A 17,861-nucleotide genomic window follows, 5' to 3' on the forward strand; every position below is an offset into this window, starting at 1 on the left:
TTCATCCAACCCAACCCCATATATTTTTTTAAGTTTATTTATTTATTTTGAGAGAGGGAGACAGAGAGAGCATGGGAGAGGCGCAGAGAGACAGGGAGACAGAGGATCCCAAGCAGGCTCTGCACTGTCAGCTCAGAACCCGACGCAGGGCTCGAACTCAAGAACCATGAGATCATGACCTGAGGTTTGAAAGAAGGACTCACAGGAGCCTGACTACAGTTTGGTCAAGCCTAATGGGAGGCCTAGGGATAAGTGACTTCTCCTGCCCTCTGGCTCCTATCTCTAGAATACGGGGTTGGGTTAGGGGCACCTGGGTGGCTCAGTTGATTAAGCATCTGACTCTAGATCTCAGCCTCAGGTCATGACCTCGTCCTGGGGCCTGTCTTGGACCTGCCTTGCCCAGTTTGAGGAGGAATTCTGCGGAGTCATAAAGAATCACCCGCCCTTGACACCTGATCCTGTGGTTTGCCCTCAGCAAGAATCCCATTAAGTGGATTTAACAAGAACCCCCCAACCTTGATGTCTCCTCTTGTAATTTTCCATCCACTGACCCCTCATCCTGCTCATGGGTTATAAACCCCCAGCTGTCTTTGCACCCTCAGAGATGAGACAGATCTTTCTTCCCCACTGGGATAGTCTATCACAACAGTCATGAACGAAGTCTTCTTTACTGTTGTAACAAATGGCAAAATAATGTTTTTCCTTCACAGAGTGATGGTACTGAGACTAGAACTTAGGACTCCTGACTCTCTCGGCCCCTCTAAAGGCCTCTGTGGGTCTAGTTTAATAAGGGGAAGAAAAAAAAAAAAAAAAAGCCCAGAAAATTGTCAGGTAGCCAAATCTCCAAGAAGCCCAAGGAGCAGTTGCCATGGTCTGGCAAAAGTACATGGGATTCTGGCTCAGCCTTTTATTTCTTGGCTTTTTTGTGTCCATTCTACTTGGTCTTCCTGGGTCTCTGTATCTAGTGGACTGACACTCAAAGACTCTGCTCACAGGCAGCTCAAACTAACCATCTTCATTCAGGATTGTTGTGATAGACTATCCCAATGGAGGAGAGAGATCCTCTCAACTGTGAGCATGCAAAGACAGACCATTATTGCGGCTCATCTGAAGCAGCTGGTGCTATTTGCTGAGAACCCTGCCACACCCAGCTGGCACTGGTGCCTCCCCCCCACCCTACCCCCCAAGGCTGAGTCAGATCTCCCACCACCTGAGTGGGAGGAGAGAGGTCCTCTGTCTGCTGTCTAATGAAACAGGAAGGAGAGCACTGAGGGGACATCCATCTGGGTGGGATTCTCCAGGCCATGGAGTACCTGGGCTCTGCCCCGAGTTGGGCTGTCTGTGGTTTCCACCTAAGGAGACGCCCAAGCTGCCAGCCTCCAGTAGCCCCCTGAAGACAGATATTCCAAGGTCAGAGCTCCTGGCTCCTTCTCCAAACGAAAGAATGTCTAGGGACCTGCGTCCCTGGCCCCTCCTCACTGCCAGCCTTTGGTGGGAGCACTCTCCCCAGCCTTTCAGAGCTCTGCTTCTCAGAAGAGGCATGTGTGGAGGGCCAGGTGTGTTCCTGTCCTTCCCCTTGTCCCCTCTCCCCCACCAGGACCATGGACTCCTGGGGCTATGACACCACCATGGAGACAGACATGCCCTGGAGGGCGGACAAAGGCCAGACAAGCTGGGAGGCACTGGCATGCGAGGTGCCCAAGGAGCTGGAGCAGGCCCCAAGCCAAACCCTACATTGAGTTCCAAAGCTAGGCTGAGAGCAGATCCTTGGAAATCCTCTGTACTTCCTTCCCTGACCCCCACCCCAACCTGTCACAGTGCAGGGGTTCACTTTTCTCTCAGGGCTTACATAATTGCTGAGCGACTAGTGGGGATCAGATCATTACAGACCAACACCCACACTGGAAAGCCCAGAAGGGCAGGCTCAGGTGTCTCAGTCCCACTGGAAGATGGTAAAGCAGTTCCTGATGTTGTCACACTGGCTTCTATGGAAGGAAGGTGAGTTCACCACAAGAAGGTGAATCTGCAAGGCTTCAGGTTCCATATTTGCAGACCTGTAATCTTTACGAAGGGCTCAGAAAGTTCCCTAGCACCATTATCATCTCCATGTCCTTAAGGACTGGCCAGCTGGGCAAATCCAGTGATGGGGTTCCCTGGGATGCTCTGGCTTGTAATGCAGAGCAGGTCTCCACTAGGCTCTGTGAGACCCCAGCTCTTCTCCTTCTCTGCAGGGAGCTCCCTCCCTCCCTCCACCCCCAGCAAAGCTGGACTCAGGGGCTCCATCTCCACCCATCAGGAAGCTTCTGGGGACACACCCTGTGCATGGTGATGTCCTGGCCAGACACAGGATGCTGACTTTATTCCTACTCACATGGGACCCCCATAACGGACGGGAATGTAATGACTAAAGAACACCATTTTGTGGGAGGTACACTGAGCGAGAGAAGACTTGGATTTCGGTCCTGCTCTGCCCCGAAGAAACCTTGAAGAAAGTACTTGGCCTCCTGGAGTCTCTGTATTCTCACTTGTGAAATGAGAGCATTAGCACATAGGAGGCATTTAATAAATGCTCGAGGGACGAATGTTGAGTGAACAACTCCAAATCCCTGAGCTCCTTACGACCATACATGGCACTTTGTTGTTTCTATCTTATTTTATTCATTTTATTATTTATTTTTTCTTTTTTTAGAGAGAAAGGGCACAAACAAGAGAGAGGGACAGAGAGACAGAGAGAGAAAGAATCTTAAGCAGGCTTCATGCCCAGCGCAGCCCCAACATGGGGTTCAATCTCACAACTCTGGGATCATGACCTGAGCTGAAATTAAGAGTCAGATGCTTAACTGACTGAGCCACCCAGGTGCCCCTATACGAGGCACCTTGTATTCGCACCCAGCCACCTCCTTCTGTGGCCTGAGCCCAAGGCTGCAGGCCTCCCCTTTCTAGAACCCTGAAGCGGCCCCCTTCCTCCCTTCTCTTCCTCCAAACTCCCCTTACCTTCCCCCTTCCTACCCATGGTGCCAGGAGGCCAGCGAATCCCAGTTAATCCTGAAATCCCAGTCATACTAATTGCTTTCTTTCTTGTCCTTACTTGCCTTCTAACTCAGGAGATGAGGCTTCAGTTAGGCAGCTGTTCCAACAGCAGGTGACCGGAAGGGAAATGGTCTTGGCCTAGAAGAGGCAAAGAATGTCTCCATGGACCCACAGGTCAGGAGGCTCCCCATAGCAAGCTGGACAGTGTCCCCCCAAATCCACATCCACCCAGCGCTCCAGAATCTGACCTAATTTGGAAACAGGGTCTTCGCAAAGGTAACTAATTAAGGATCTCGATGGAATTATATCAGAATAGGGGGGGCCCTAAATCCAAAAGCTTGTGTCCTTACAAGAAGAGGCAAGGACACAGAGAGACACGGGGAGACAAGGATGATGTGAAGACAAGAGGAAGGGATTGGAATTCTGCTTCTATAAGCCAAAACACCAGGAATACTAGAAGCTGGAAGAGGCCAGGAAGAGCCAAGAGCCTTCACAGGGAGCATGGCCCTGCCGGCATCTTGATCTGGGACTTCCAGGCTCCAGGACTATGAAAGAATAAATCTCTGTTGTTTGGGACACCCAGTTTGTGGTACTTTGTTACTGAGGAAATGAATGCATTCTTCAGGCCCCCCTGGGCTCCACGATGTTTAAGGCACACAGCTGTGAGCTCTCTCCCCACCTTCCACCACCCTCTGGAGACCTTCTCCATGCCCTGGGGCTCAGGGAACCCACACAGGCTTACAGCCATCGTCCACCCCATGCGTTTCTTATCACATTTGGGAGCCAAGCAAAAGTGCTTAGAAAGAAAAGCTGTGGACATTTGGCTTCTCCAGGCTGTCCGCCTGATTTTCCTCCAGTTCCTGCGGGATGGGATGTGAGCAAATCTCAGCTTGCTCTGCAAGAGGACAGTATTCGTTCGTTCATGCACGCGTGCATCCACACATGCAACCTGTATTTCCTGACGGCTTACCACCTGCCAAGCACCTGCTCAGTGCGGAGCACGGACACTAACTACCCCTTCTCCAGCCCCTCCTTGCTGCCCAGTCTAAGATCTGGCTGATGACAAAGGAGCCATCGGTCCACCCTATTCTGTTATTTTTAATGACAATAACATAGCATTCAAAAAGCCTTTGCATGTCATTTGATACACTGAGAACCCACCTGCCTACAATCTGCTTCTCCATGAGAAACGGGAACATTAATGGATCTGCAGCCCCATCCCTCAAAGCTGTGAGCCCCTCAAAATATATAAGTACCAACTCAGTCCCATTTTACAATTCATTTATCTGTTTTTCTCAGGCAATGGAGTAGAGCTGAGTACTAAGGGCCACCAAATCAGCCATTTGGGACCCAGAAATGAGAGGAAAGGACAAGGGACGAAAAGCAGAAGACATCATCTCTGGCTATTGGGCACGGCGCAGGGCACTGGCTTGCTATGGCAGGCAATCGGCTGGGTCATTGGCAGACCCGGGGTCTGGTTTGGTCTGCTGCTAAGCAACCATCAGACTCTGATTGCACTGCTTACCTCTCTGGGCACAGTTTTCTCCTCCACACACCAAGAGTTAGTCTGGGTCCCTAATGTTCTTTACATTTACAGCTTGGGCATGCTGGGATCTCTCCAGTCCATGTCAATTGCTGGAGAAACTGTCTAGCCTGAGTTAATAATACAGGGGATTTCAAGGATGAGCAGAAGACAGTGTGTCTCCTGCCTTATTACTGTGTGTAGGTGGAGGGGCAGGAGATTCCCCTGATCACAGTCCCACTATGTTCAATGGGCTGGTACCTAAGCCTGGAGAGGTAAGGACTTCGCTGCCCCCTTCAAGGAATTTACCATCTAACGGGGAAACAGATCAGTAAACAGACAATTATAAACATTACAATATGGTGTAATAAACCTTACACTTCCTGCTATGGAAATATAGAGGGGTCCCTAGCTCAGGCTGATGGGACACTCTAGGGGGGAAACCATGGAAGGCTCCCTGGAAGAAGTGATGCCTGCACTCAGTTTTAAAGACTAACTAGCAGTTAGCATTTAAGGTCAAGGGCTGGAGCATTCAGGCAGAGAAAACATGCTCAAAGGCTGGATAGGGTATAGTGAGCACAGAGGAACAGATGTCAACAGATCCATTTTCTTTTCTCTTCCTCCTAACCGCCACCTTTTTCATCTCTTATCCACAGCTTAACACCTACTCACCACCCTCTGTTCTCCTTTCTTCTCCTCTTTCTCTTCCATTCTCTGAAGATGAGGAGAGGAATGTCACCTAGTGAGTTCAGAGCTAGTGAGGTAACAGAAGAGAATACCAGTGTGATGATACGGGAAAGGTGGTTCTGTGTCAGCCTCCACGGAGAGCATAGCCCTTCCCTGTCTCCTTAGCCCCCCTCTGCCCTGCTGTGAAGACCCTGCTCCTTTAAGGTACATGCCAGCCACCTATAACCCCTCCACCTGTCTCCGTCAGGGCCATCCATGGATGGATGGAATTCTGGGCACTTCCCTACTTCACGAAGACTCTGGCACCTAGCTCCCCATCCTGCACTCCAGCCCCAGTCCTGACGTTAACCTGGGTAGAATCAGCTTCTGGCACCTTGGCCTCTCAGCTCCGTGATGCCCACATCCCCAAGTACACCCACCACTTCAATCACCCGTTCCCCTGATTGCATCCTGGTCTTTCTCCTCACCCAGGACTGCTCTGTTCCTCTTTCTAATCAGAAACTGAGTTATCTCCCTCTGTGACCCAGCTCGTGCACTCAATTCCTCCAACTATGCCAGTTCTCTGACCTCATCAACACCACCAATTCGCTGATTCTAATCCCTCCTGCCTCTCCCCCCCCCCCCATATCCACCTCCAGTCTGCACTTCCTTTTCCACCTGGCTCAGATTTCTGTCCCAATACTCAGACATTTTACCAATATCCTTAACTGCCTTGCTTCATTGTCTTTAAATCATCCTTGGCTACTCCCTTCCCCTCATCCTCCATAGCCCATTAATCACCAAGTTCTGTTAAAATTTAAATAACTTTGCAAACCACTCCTGTCTTTGTCTCCACTGCCCCACCTTGGCTTTCAGCACTGCTGTCCTGGACAGCCAAAAACTCTGGTAGCTACCTTTCTTTCTTTGTTTCTTCATTTCTTTCTTTGTTTCTTCTTTTTTAGTTTATTTATTTTGAGAGAGAGAGAGAGAGAGAGAGAGAGAGAGAGAGCGCGCGCGGGCACACGCATGCGCACAAGTGGGGGAGGGGCAGAGAAACAGAGAATCCCAAGCAGGGCTTGATGCAGGGCTCAAACTCACAAATTGTGAGGTCATAACCTGAGATGACTGAGCCACCCAGGCACCCCAGTTACCCTTCTTTTAATCTTGCTTCTGTAGCATCAGCGGCAGGGGGAGGGGGCGGGATGCAACCTCCGATTTTTTTTTTTTTAATGTAAATGAATCAATTGTGTTATTCTCCAGCTTAAAGGCAACCTTTCACAATGGCTTCTTCATCCCCTCAGGACAGAGTCTTCACCAGGCTTCAGAGTTCACAGTCTGGTCTCTGCAATGCCTCTGGCATCACCCTGTACTGTCCTCAGCTCAAACTCCAGCTCTTTAGCCATAGTTTCTTTGGGTTCCTTGACTACTGCATGCTCTAACTTGAAGTCCGTGACCACAGAGTGTGACCGAAGGGGCCCTGGGGCTCTGTGCCATTCTCCCTTGTTACATGATACTGAGGGTTCTTCCAAAAATAACATTCCAGGAGTCAGGTCCCAGCTTGTCTGATTTCTTGCAATGATGTCCTTCCTCCTTCCAGAAGAGAGAAGATGAAATTTGGAGCACGAACTGGAAAGGATCCTGTGGACACTTCAATGCCTCCTACTTATTATAATGAGAATGAAGTGAATGTTTATTGAGAGCTTACCACGTGTCAGGTACCAGGCTAAGCACTTTATATGCGTGATTTATTTACTTCCCACAAACCCTATGAAGTGCCATAGTCACCCCTATTTCATGGAAGAAAAACCTGAATCTCAAAGGGGTTATAGTAACTTGATTGAGGTCACAGAGTTGGTTACCAGCAGAACACAGATCTGAGCCTGTATCATTCTGGTTTCGAAGTTTAACCTCTGAATCACTTCATTATACTGAATAGCTAGACGGGCAGGCGGTGGGTATCTCACGTTTTACACGTGAATTGGGGAAATGTATGTTCAAACCATTACTGCTTTTGAAGGGTCTCAGGTAATTAAACTAAGGACCAACCTTGTCCCCAAACTCGAAATCTCAGCGTCAAAGCAAACCATCCAGAGCGCCAAAGACAGAGCTCAACAACTATTCCATTCCGCTTGTCTTCAGGTCTCTGGGCAGACCTGGACCAACATATGTGTCATGTTTCCTTGACAGCTCGCCCAGTACCTTTTTCTCTGTGTGTGTGTCTGACTGAAGCAGGTTCTGACCGGTCAATAACCCCCTACTTCCGTGCCCCGCGACAACTCTGAACAATTTCCAGCCAGAGCATAAAGTACTCATGGCTGAAGGTAATCAGAGAATGCAGGTTGAGGACGAAAGAGAGAAGGTATGAAGCATCTTGCTGACCCGTTAACACTGCCAAACACTCTTGCTGGGCTCCCAGTAAGTGCGGCCCTGGAAGTAGGCCATCTCTTACCCTCTCACTCATACCACGATTTAAGTAAGTGGCTACCAAGGGCTCAGCATCCCTTTGGGTTATAACAGATTCTGGAGAAGCAGGAGGCAGACCCTGCTTCAAGGAGCTCTCAGGCTAGTGGGGAAGACAAGAAATGCACAATCAAGGGGCGCCCGGGTGGCTCAGTCAGTTGAGCGTATGACTTCAGCTCAGATCATCATTTCACGGCTCATGAGTTCGAACCCCAAGTTGGGCTCTGTGCTGACAGCTCAGGGCCTGGAGCCTGCTTCGGATTGTGTCTCCCTCTCTCTCTGCCCCTCCCCTGCTCATGCTTTGTCTCTCTCTGTCCCTCAAAAAATAAATAATAAAAAGAAATTAAAAAAAGAAATGCACAATGGAACAATTAGCATTAAGCATTCGGACAGCAACATAAGAACAGAGCACAAGAGTTTTCCGAAGGCGGTAACTCCACTATTTCCTAACTCTGTGAACCTGAGTACGTTTTGCTTAGCCTCTCTGAGCCTCAGGGGCCACATCTGCAAAACTGAGATTGTAACAGCTACTTCAGTAGCTTGTTGTAAGGATCAGTAGGGATAGGGTGTGAGAAAGTGATTTACAAATACAAGAGATTACTATTGCCTCATGGGCTTTGAAAATTAAAAAGGAGTTCCAAATGCAAAGTATTACCATTGCTCCATAGGGGACAAGACAACTATTAAAAGGGCTTTAAAATGCATGCAGACTGTATGAATCCCTGCCTTGAATGCTTGTCCCTCTGGTGTCTGCAAAATGCACTCCCCCACATTCTTTTTTTTTTTTATTTTTTTTCAACGTTTATTTATTTATTTGGGACAGAGAGAGACAGAGTATGAACGGGGGAGGGGCAGAGAGAGAGGGAGACACAGAATCCGAAACAGGCTCCAGGCTCCGAGCCATCAGCCCAGAGCCTGACGCGGGGCTCGAACTCATGGACCGCGAGATCGTGACCTGGCTGAAGTCAGATGCTTAACCAACTGCGCCACCCAGGCGCCCCATCCCCCCCCCCACATTCTTTAAGTCTTCCCTCAAGTATCACATTCACTGTGACATCCATCCTGATCACCCTATTTGGCCATGCAAACTTCCCTCTCCTCCAGACCCTTAACACGCCATATACCAGAGCCCTAATCAATTTATTTTTCTTTTCTCAAGTACTTATTGCCTTCTAACACACTCACTCATTTATTTTTTATATTTAGTGTGTATCATTTTTCTCCTCACACTAGAATATAAGTTCCAGGAGTGCAGGGATCTTTTTTCATTTTTTTTTCATTAATGTATTTGCAACCAAGCTGAGTGCCTAGTACATAGTAAGTGCTCAGTAATTTTGGTTCAGTGACAGAATGAAAAGTTGAAATCCATGTGGAATGGCAGCCACAGCAGAAGACATTCAGGAAAGAGTGAGTACAGGAAGACAAAACAGAAATCGACAGCTTGGTCTGGTAAGACGAGGGCTGAGAGGCCCATGACTGTATTGTGTGAACCACGAGGACTTTGAAATCGCAGAACAAAACCAGAGGTGCTCCTTGAAGGTCACTAGAGGCCGTTTGATTCCCATACAAGAATTCATCTTATACGTGGATAGTGAAGGGACTCCTGTGTCACTGCAGAAGAAAACTGTGAATAACTTCACAGAGAATAATTTCATTGTGTGTTGTTAGCTTTCCACTATCATATAATAAATCATCCCCAAACTTGGCAACCTAACACAACACAAACTGATTATCTGAATGAGTTTCTGTTGGTCAAGAATTCAGGCAGCTCTGTCCAGTGGTTCTGGCTCAGATGTCTCAGAAGGTTGCAATTAAGACCTTGGAAGTGGCCACAGTTATTTGAAGGCTTATCTGGAGAGAAAAGATCTACTTCCAAGATGGCTCATTCACGTGGCTCTTGGTAGGAGACCTCAGGTCCTTGCCATGCAGAACATTCTATAGGGCTACTGGAGTGTCCTCATGACATGGCAGATAGTTTTCCCCAGGATGAGTGATCCAAGAAAGAATAAGGTAGAAGTCATAATACCTATTATGACATATTCTCAGAAGTCACAATCTGCCATTTAGGCATTATCCTATTGGTATACAGGTCTTCCCTATTTAATGTAGACGGAGATTACATAAGAACATGAATACCAGAAAACAGGGAGTATTGAGGGTCATCTTGGAGGTTGACCACCATGGAATGTAACTAAGGAAGGATCCAGAATGTATGGAGGACTGCACAAATCTATGGAAAGCATTCATGACCTCCTACCACCTCCCTCTAGCTCACCAAAGAAGACTGGCCAGAAGGCAGACTTTGTGCCATCAGTCATCCAGAGCAATCCAGGCCTTCAGTTATATACACTCCCCAAGGAAAGACGTGTATGGAAATATCATTGTTTCTTTAGGGGGCCTGACATCCTCTGCTTGGGACCCCAGATGCTAGTTCCTGCTTGTCAATACAATTCTCATATTGTTCCTGCCATAAATGAACATAAGAGCTGAGGAAGCTCAGAGTCCAAGAAGGAATGACTCCATGACCTGAGGAAGATGGCCAGGGAATGGAACACCCATGATGTCCTTGAAATCCTCTACCTGCCCTAAATAGTAAGCCTTTTTAATTGGCCAGAAATAGATGCATCGATTAGGAAAGACTCCTCTCCTGTGAAGGATTCACAGAAAAGGAAAAGAGACAAAGAAAGGGAGTAACTTTCAGGATCAGAGAGTCCTAGGGCCAGAAGCTATTGAGTTACATCCCTTTCCCAGGCAGGACCATCCTTCATCCAAAATGTGGGTGACATCTGCCTCTGCCATTAATGACCCTCAAAAGATGGACACCATGTATTTGTGGTAGCTTTGAGGATCTTAATGTGAGGTTCTTTGGGCTTCTCAACCAAGGGTAGAAGAAAGAAAAGTCTCCGTGTTCTTGTGCACCAGTATTTTCTCCTTATTTTTGATTTTCTATAATAAGTGGCCTTTGCCAGAGTGCACCATCCAACGCCACAGTACCAATCAAGAAGGCTCCAACCAAGTATAAACTGATGGGTGCCAGAGGGGAGGTGGGTGGAGGGATGGACAGAATGGGTGAAGGGGAGTGGGAGGCACAGGCTTCCAGTAATGGAACAAATCAGTTGTGGGGACAAAGGGTACAGCACAGGCAATATGGTCAGTGGTATTGTAACAGTGTTGTCTGAAGACAGGTGACAGCTGCACTTGTGGCGAGTGCAGCATAACATATGGACCAGTGAGTGCAGCTCCTCTTGCTCAAGATGAGTAAAAACTTCTGGCAGGGGAGAGCCAGTGATTGTGGGGCAGGTAAGTGGAGAGTGTAAGAAAGAAACATAGGCTTGAATTTTGTGAAAGCTTTACAAATATGCTTAATTTCAGAGATGTAAAACCAGGTGCTCAGTGAGTGCAAAAGGAAAGCAGCTGAAAATGCCCCCCCCCAGTTCCTTTTTTTAATTTTTAATTTTCTTATTTAAAAAACTTCTTTTAATGTTTATTTTATTTTTGAGAGGGTGGGGGGGCATGAATGGGGAAGGGCAAAGAGAGAGGGAGACACAGAATCTGAAGCAGGGTCCAGGCTCTGAGCTGTCAGCACAGAGCCTGATGTGGGGTTTGAACCCACGAACTGCAAGATCATGACCTGAACTGAAGTTGGAGGCTGCATCAACTGAGCCACCCAGGTGCCACTCTCCCCTTCCAGTTCCTTAATAATTACAATAACACTTATTACAATTAACGTTTATGGAGCGCTGTGCTTACTTTTGCCAGGGACTCTTCCCAATGTCTTATATCTACTGCCATAAGTAATCACAGCAACGCAACCATCTCAGCATGAACATCCCCACGTACAGATGAGAACCCCAGCTGACAGCAGTCAGCCAACTTGCCTAAGGTAACACAGCTAGTAAGTATTGCAGTCGGAATCCAAATTCTGGCAATCTCGCTCCAGAGCCCACAGGCTTAACCATGCTGTGTTTTAAGGGCTTAAGTAAGGGACCAAATGCTAAGCGGCATTCATAAAATTCATGGTGAGGTTCACCTACACAGGCTAGAAGTCTTCTAGCTTATTGGGAGGTGATCCCCATTATCTGGTCATTTCAGTATAGCCTGGAGTGCTGTTGAATCTTAGGAATTCCACGGTAGCAGGCAGCATGCAAAAGTTCCTTTGTTTTGTCGGGGAAGAAACCAATGTGCAGACTAACTGCCCTGCCCAGGAACACCCGGGCCTCTTCGGCCTCTGTCCAGCAGAAGAGCACCGAGCAGTTAGTCCTTATGACAGCGCTCATGAGTTAATCCCGCGTCTGTGTAGGACCCCAGGCCATCCCACTCCTCCCCACTTGCCCTAAACTCAAGCTTAGTCTTGGAGATGTGACAAGTTTTCATCCCATATGGTGAGAAAACAACACCAAAGGCCAAAGGGAGGCAGCAGCCTGAGTTGTATCCTCTGGCAACAGTTTGGTGCGCCTCAAACAGATGAGCAATGATGGCATCCCAGTTTCAGCCTAGCTTCTCCAGGGAAGCCAGGACTTCCATGAGTCCACACCTTCTCCTGCCCTCCCTTGAGTGAGAAGGCTCTGGTGTCTCTCCCTTTTTCTGCTCCTGTCCCCTCTCCTGTGCTCCCATTGCTTGCTGAGATTCATTCCCAGTGTACCTGACCCAAAGGAGCGAGACCCAGGCATAGAACAATTTCTTGGACGGTCCTCAACTTTAAAAATCCCAAGAACTTATTCCATCCACTCTTCTCCCTCTGCAACCTCCTCTTTTCCTGGTCTCCAATGCAAAGCTTGCTGTCACTTCAGTTTATCAAAGAAAGTGCCTTCTTAGACCTATTTCCCCTTCCTTATTCTGTATGCCAATGACCATAGGTCAGAGAGGGCGATTACTTTAGCATCAAACAGTCTGGCCTTGAATCTCCACCCTGCACATTATTAGCCCTGTGATCTTGTGCAAGCAACTTATCTCTCTAAGCCCACGCTTCTTCCTCCATAAAAAGGGGGATCATAACAGTGGCCAGAGTTGTTGCAAGATGAAGAGAAGAAATAAAAAACACATGTCAAATGCTCAGCACAGTACCTTGCACACAGCAAGTGCACAATAAACGTTAGCCATTAGGCTGATTGGGCCAGCAACGGAGGGATTGACGAGCAGGACCACTGGTCAAAAGCAGCCCTTTTAAGGACGCTTGTGAGTAAGCCACTTTCCCAGACCAAGGGTTCCCGGGGAATTGCTAGTGATGCTGCTGCCTGGGGTAACAGGAAGGAGAGAAGGCAATTATACAGCGTGTAACAAAAATAATTTCATTTCTAATGCCTTTCCCCTGCTGAGCCACTTAGAATCCAAACAATGACAACAAGGCAGGGGTGGAAATGAGAAGGGCAGGCACGTTTTGAAGGAGCCTGGTGACAAATGGATGGGCCCCAGGACTCATTTTGACTCCCAGACATCTGCAGGGGCGTGTCCTTGGGGCTGTGGCTGCTGTTCTGTGCCGACCTACAGTGCCCTGGAAGGCCCGTCTGCCCAGGCTGGCTATGGGCCTATTGATGGACCCCAGGGGGCTGAGTCTGCCTGGATTCACTTATCATTCTCTGTCTGGGAACAGGCTGACATCACTCAGAGTGCTCCAGGGAAAGCCAGGGGTCCTCCCCCCTTCCCCTACCCATCACTGTAGACAGCAAAGAATTCCCCTGTCTCCTCCCGGAAAACATGAAAACCCCTGCAGGTGCCATGAGATTACAACAAATTGGGCAAACCACACTAAGCTGATGTCTAATACATACGTATTTAACATCAGCCTTTTCTGGGGGTCCCCGAAGAGTTTACTTCTTCTCGGTTTCCATCCCTGTACACCTCTCCACACTCTCTCAGATGCCCCTGCAGCCTCCAGGCCTCTGAATTTGGGACATTGCAGCACCATGGCCTCTTCCACCCAGGGGAGGGGGGAGTCCCCAGGTCCCAGTGCGTCATCTCTGGCTCCTCCCTGTACACTGGAGCCAGAGCCAGCAAGAGCCTCTGCTCCTCTGCAGAGAAACATTCCCATGTCTCCTAGGCAGAGAGGAGGCTGCACCCTCCCGGGGGGCATCCCAGCTGCCAAGGGTGTTGGTTTAACCCATTTATCAGATTGAGGTGAAAAGGACAAGAAGAGGGGAAATGTACAGCCCAGAAGGGCAAGTTGTGCTCCTTTCTTTGGACCCAAATGGGAACAAACCAAGTGGTGAATCTTGTAGTTTTACTCCTCCACCCACATGCACTGACACTATAATCAAGCTATTTTCCACACCTATGCATTTAAATAATATGATTCTATTGTTTAAAAAAAATAAGAAAGAAATCTTCAATGACAATGGTGGTAGGGACAGTTGAGAGGCAGGGATGTATTCATGTTGGATTCTAGCACTATTAGTGTCATTTAAAAGGCTGCAGATAATATCACCCAGAGCTGGCAAATCAGCAAACTGCAAACCCTTGGTGGTTCCATGTAGTATCCTGGAGAGCTGGAGATGCTGGAGCTTGTACAGAACCCCAGAGCCAAATCTTGGAGTCCTCTCAGGGTCATGAGAGTCCCTACTGGGGGGTGAGAGAGGGGAATGAGGTGCTGGGATTCAGCTGAGAGAGAAGCTATATACACGGAAGGGTACCTACCGAGGATCCGAACCACATTGTGCCATCTCCTGCTGCCTGTGGCTTCCAAGTATCTCCTAGATGCAGGATGCTCTCCTGCTAAGCAAGGCTCCTAGCAGAATGGAGAAGTTTGGTTACCAAGCCCAGTCCTGGTGGCTTGGAACTAGAAAGCTTATGCCACTCCTTCTGGGAGCACTTTGGTAATTGGAGACAGCCCACCATAGTTCTGGACTAAGAGAAAATCTACCCTGTTTAGGGGTCAAGAGCAGCCAGGATGACCTCTGAGGAGCCCAAATAACCTAAGGGTTTAAAGTCCTGGTAACTATGTCCTTGCAGAAATCGGACTGAGTAGGCAGCCATGCTAAGATATTTTCAAGACCTCAAATCTCAGGTTACTGTGACAACCCAACTCTGGGAGATATGGCTTGGGATTCTGACATTATAAAACCTCAGTGTTGATTCTCCCCTCCTTTACCAGTGGCTAAAACACCTTCACTGCTGGAGATTCATAGGAAGGGAGAAATGGGATTTGGCAGGTCAGAAAATATGAGTCAGTAGAAGGGGCAGCATTGGCTCAAGGAAGTCTCATTATCCTTAACCCCCACCCCACCCCACCCCACCCCACACAAACTGTGTTATTTTCACAGCCATGCTACTTCCTCGACACCAATATTTGACTTTCACTTGCAGGGAAGATGAAGACAGCTCTTTCCAGGCCAAGTCCACATGACTTTCCCCTTACACATGTTTACCCACAGAACAGGGACATCAGACCAGTCTAGCTTCATCAATCCCAGGTGAATATGAGGCCAAAAAAATTTTTTTATGAGATTATGAGCTCCCTTTGTTTCCCCTGGTAGGAGGAGGAACAGAGGGTTCCTCTCAAGTTCAAATTCCCCTACATCATTGCATGTTCTAGACAGAAATAATCCAACCTTTCTGGTGAAGGTAGAAAACGGACTAGCCCACAAGCATCTCTTCTGGCCTTATTCACCCCTACAAGCCTGCTAGCTTATAGAGCACAAGAACCAAATCAATAGAGCCAATATGTCACTGCCAGCAGGGCACGAGTGGCTACCAGCCTTGGGGAACATGACGTGCTACTAAGCTGAACTAATCACTCCTTGGCATTTCAGGAGCAGTTGGGTTAGCAGACCACAGCACATGCATAATGAAAGACAATAATTCCTCCAGAAGGGGAGAGTAAGAACAACATAATGAATTGGCCCTTAGAAGAGGGCAGTTACTATTTACACAGGTCAACCTAAAGCCATATCAGTGATTTTTAGAGGCCAAAAATCTGTTTTAGAAAGAAAAACCCGGAGGATTTGGCAGAGAGGAGATTGGGCTGCATCCTTCATTTCAGCAAAAGGATTGAATCTGGGGGATGGACCCTCCATCAGCAGTGTCACCCATGAAGAATTTAACATGATAAACTGAAGAAGGCAGAGAGGTCAATTAAAGACCTAATCATGCTCCCTCTAGCCAAAGAAGTATGAACTTTTACGAGAGATGATTTATTAACCTGCGTACATATGAATCACCCAGAAATATTGTTAAAATATACATTCTTGGGTCTCAGCTTGAGATTCTCATTCAGCAGCCCTTCAGAGAAGAACAAAAAAAAATCCATTTTTAACTAGGTTTCCAGGTGATTCAGAGGCAGGGAGTTCATTAAAACAGAACAACCATTGGAGAAATGCTGCCCCAGACCTCTACAACAAATCAGAATCTCCCATTTTCCAAGCACCCTTCATCCCCAGGGTGTGCAAAGAAGGTAGAAGGAACTCAAAGTGTTCTCCAAGAGACCAAGGCTGGGGTTATCATGGCTCTGATCTTTGTGTAACCCTCTCAGATATCTTCCCTACCCGATGTCTGATTTCAGAGGTGGCATCCTTTCCACTCACCCCCCTCAGATATGCCAGGAATCTTGAACACTAAGCAAAGAAGTCAAAGGCAGGGGGCTGGGACCCAGAAAACCAGCCCACTAGTTCTCTTGCAATTGGTCACATTCACCAAGGCCTCTCTCTCTCTCTGCCCACCCTCATCAAACACAGCACCAACAGAGAGAAACATGAGAAGAATGATTTCTTTTTCAAGTGGTCCTAATGCTGCAGGATGAATCAGGGGTAAGCAGAATATTTGCATGGTGGGGGGCGGGGGGGAAGGGTAAGAATCACTGATCACCTAGTTCCTGGGAAAGAGTGAGGATTAATCTGAAAGGTTTACATCCTGGTCAAAATCCAGAAATGATTGGATCTGCAGAAAGAACTGGAGAGAGATCCACTAAGTGCCTTGTACCTCACCAACTTCGGGAACCCCCAGCACATAAAGTAGTGGGGTGCCAGGTGGGGAAACTTCACTCGCCCAAACACCTTCCCTGTGGCTGAGAGCAAGGGCATGTCCCTACGGAGCTGCGGTGCTGTGACTTGCATCCATGGCGAAGCCTGTTGTGTAGACGCACACGCACCCTCTTACCTCTGCTCTTCAAGAGGAACCACTCACAGGCTGCCCGCGCAGACAGCGTTGGGGACCTGCTCTGTCTGGCTCTTAGAGCTGCCTCTTGTCTCCGCACACAGCTCTGTCGAGGTTCTTGGTCCATTCCAGAGTCGAACAGTCACCCTCCACTACTGCCCCAACCGTCACCCCCATTCCCAGGTCGAGATGATTCTGAAAGCTCAGCCTCCCTCCTTGACTGGATCTCAAACGGAGAGATGGCGAAGAACGTAAATTCAGAACCAAGGACAGCGGCACAACCGGTGGTGGGAGAGGAGGGGCAGCACCGGCCTTGGCTTCTGTCCTTAGAAACTGAAAAGTCTCAGGTCGCGCAAATCCAGACTTGCCAAGAATACCCTTCTCTCTCCCTGGAGGTCAGAATCTCTGGCCGCGCGCCCTGGGGTCCCGGACTTGGGTGCGGGGCAGAAAGTGCCGTCCCGAGATCGTCGGGAGCCAGCCGCCCTGCGAAGCTCCGGCTCGACAAGGGTGGCTCACCGCACTCCGCGGGAGGCTGCCCCCGCACCGCCCGCTAATGACAGGAGCGAGGATTCCCGCCCGGGGCGTGCACGGGATGCCGAGAGGGAGCCAGAGGGGATGACAGCCGCTGTGTTCCTGTCCCCCCTGGGCTAGCAGCCCGATGGAGAGTCGGTGGAGAGCCTGCCCGCAGTCGGGTCGGTCCCAGGCAGACGGCGCCAGAGTGGCCTGACAAACTTCTAGTCCCAGTCGCGCCGCCCTCCGAGCTCCCCCTTCCTCTCCCTGCGACCCGCCTCGGCCCCCGGCCGCCCGTCGCTCCAGCGTGCGCGCGCTTACCTTCAAGCCATAGGGCGCCCGGGGGCAGAGACGGCGCCGGCTGCTCGAGGCTTCCGGCTCCCGCCGCATCCAAGCGCGGCCGCCCCTCCGGCAGCCGTCCGGGCCGCCGCTCTCCTCGGCGGGTCCCTGGCTCCCGGCCCCGCCGCGCCGTTCAGAGCCCCGGCGGGCAGCCGCTTGGCCGGCTCCGGCCCGCGGGGAGCAGTGGCCGGGCGGCTGCGGGGGGGGCGGCCGCGCTTGGATGCGGCGGGAGCCGGAAGCCTCGAGCAGC

At 49.3% G+C, this 17,861-nt stretch overlaps 1 protein-coding gene and 1 long non-coding RNA gene across 5 annotated transcripts in view; one reads left to right on the forward strand and one right to left on the reverse strand.

The window, feature by feature from the left end:
* Nucleotides 1–17,719, reverse strand: part of DRD2 (dopamine receptor D2) — a 65,110-nt gene extending 47,391 nt beyond the window's left edge. For both annotated transcript variants that reach the window (XM_040483040.1, XM_040483039.1), the window contains exon 1: nt 17,594–17,719. The gene's annotated coding sequence lies outside the window, so the exon portion shown is untranslated. The remainder of the gene's footprint in view (nt 1–17,593) is intronic.
* Nucleotides 9,774–17,861, forward strand: part of LOC121035402 (uncharacterized) — an 11,767-nt gene continuing 3,679 nt past the window's right edge. Inside the window, exons 1-3 of one of the 3 annotated variants that reach the window (XR_005792862.1) lie at nt 9,774–10,270; nt 11,438–11,561; nt 14,978–17,301. This is a non-coding gene — a long non-coding RNA (uncharacterized LOC121035402). Of the gene's footprint in view, nt 10,271–11,437; nt 11,562–14,977; nt 17,302–17,861 lie in introns of those variants that run through there. The other 2 variants (XR_005792863.1, XR_005792861.1) reach the window with 2 other exon arrangements.

Source organism: Herpailurus yagouaroundi, unplaced genomic scaffold (genome assembly GCF_014898765.1).
Source record: "Herpailurus yagouaroundi ecotype Mexico unplaced genomic scaffold, PumYag 161, whole genome shotgun sequence".
Taxonomy (NCBI): Eukaryota; Metazoa; Chordata; class Mammalia; order Carnivora; family Felidae; genus Herpailurus; species Herpailurus yagouaroundi.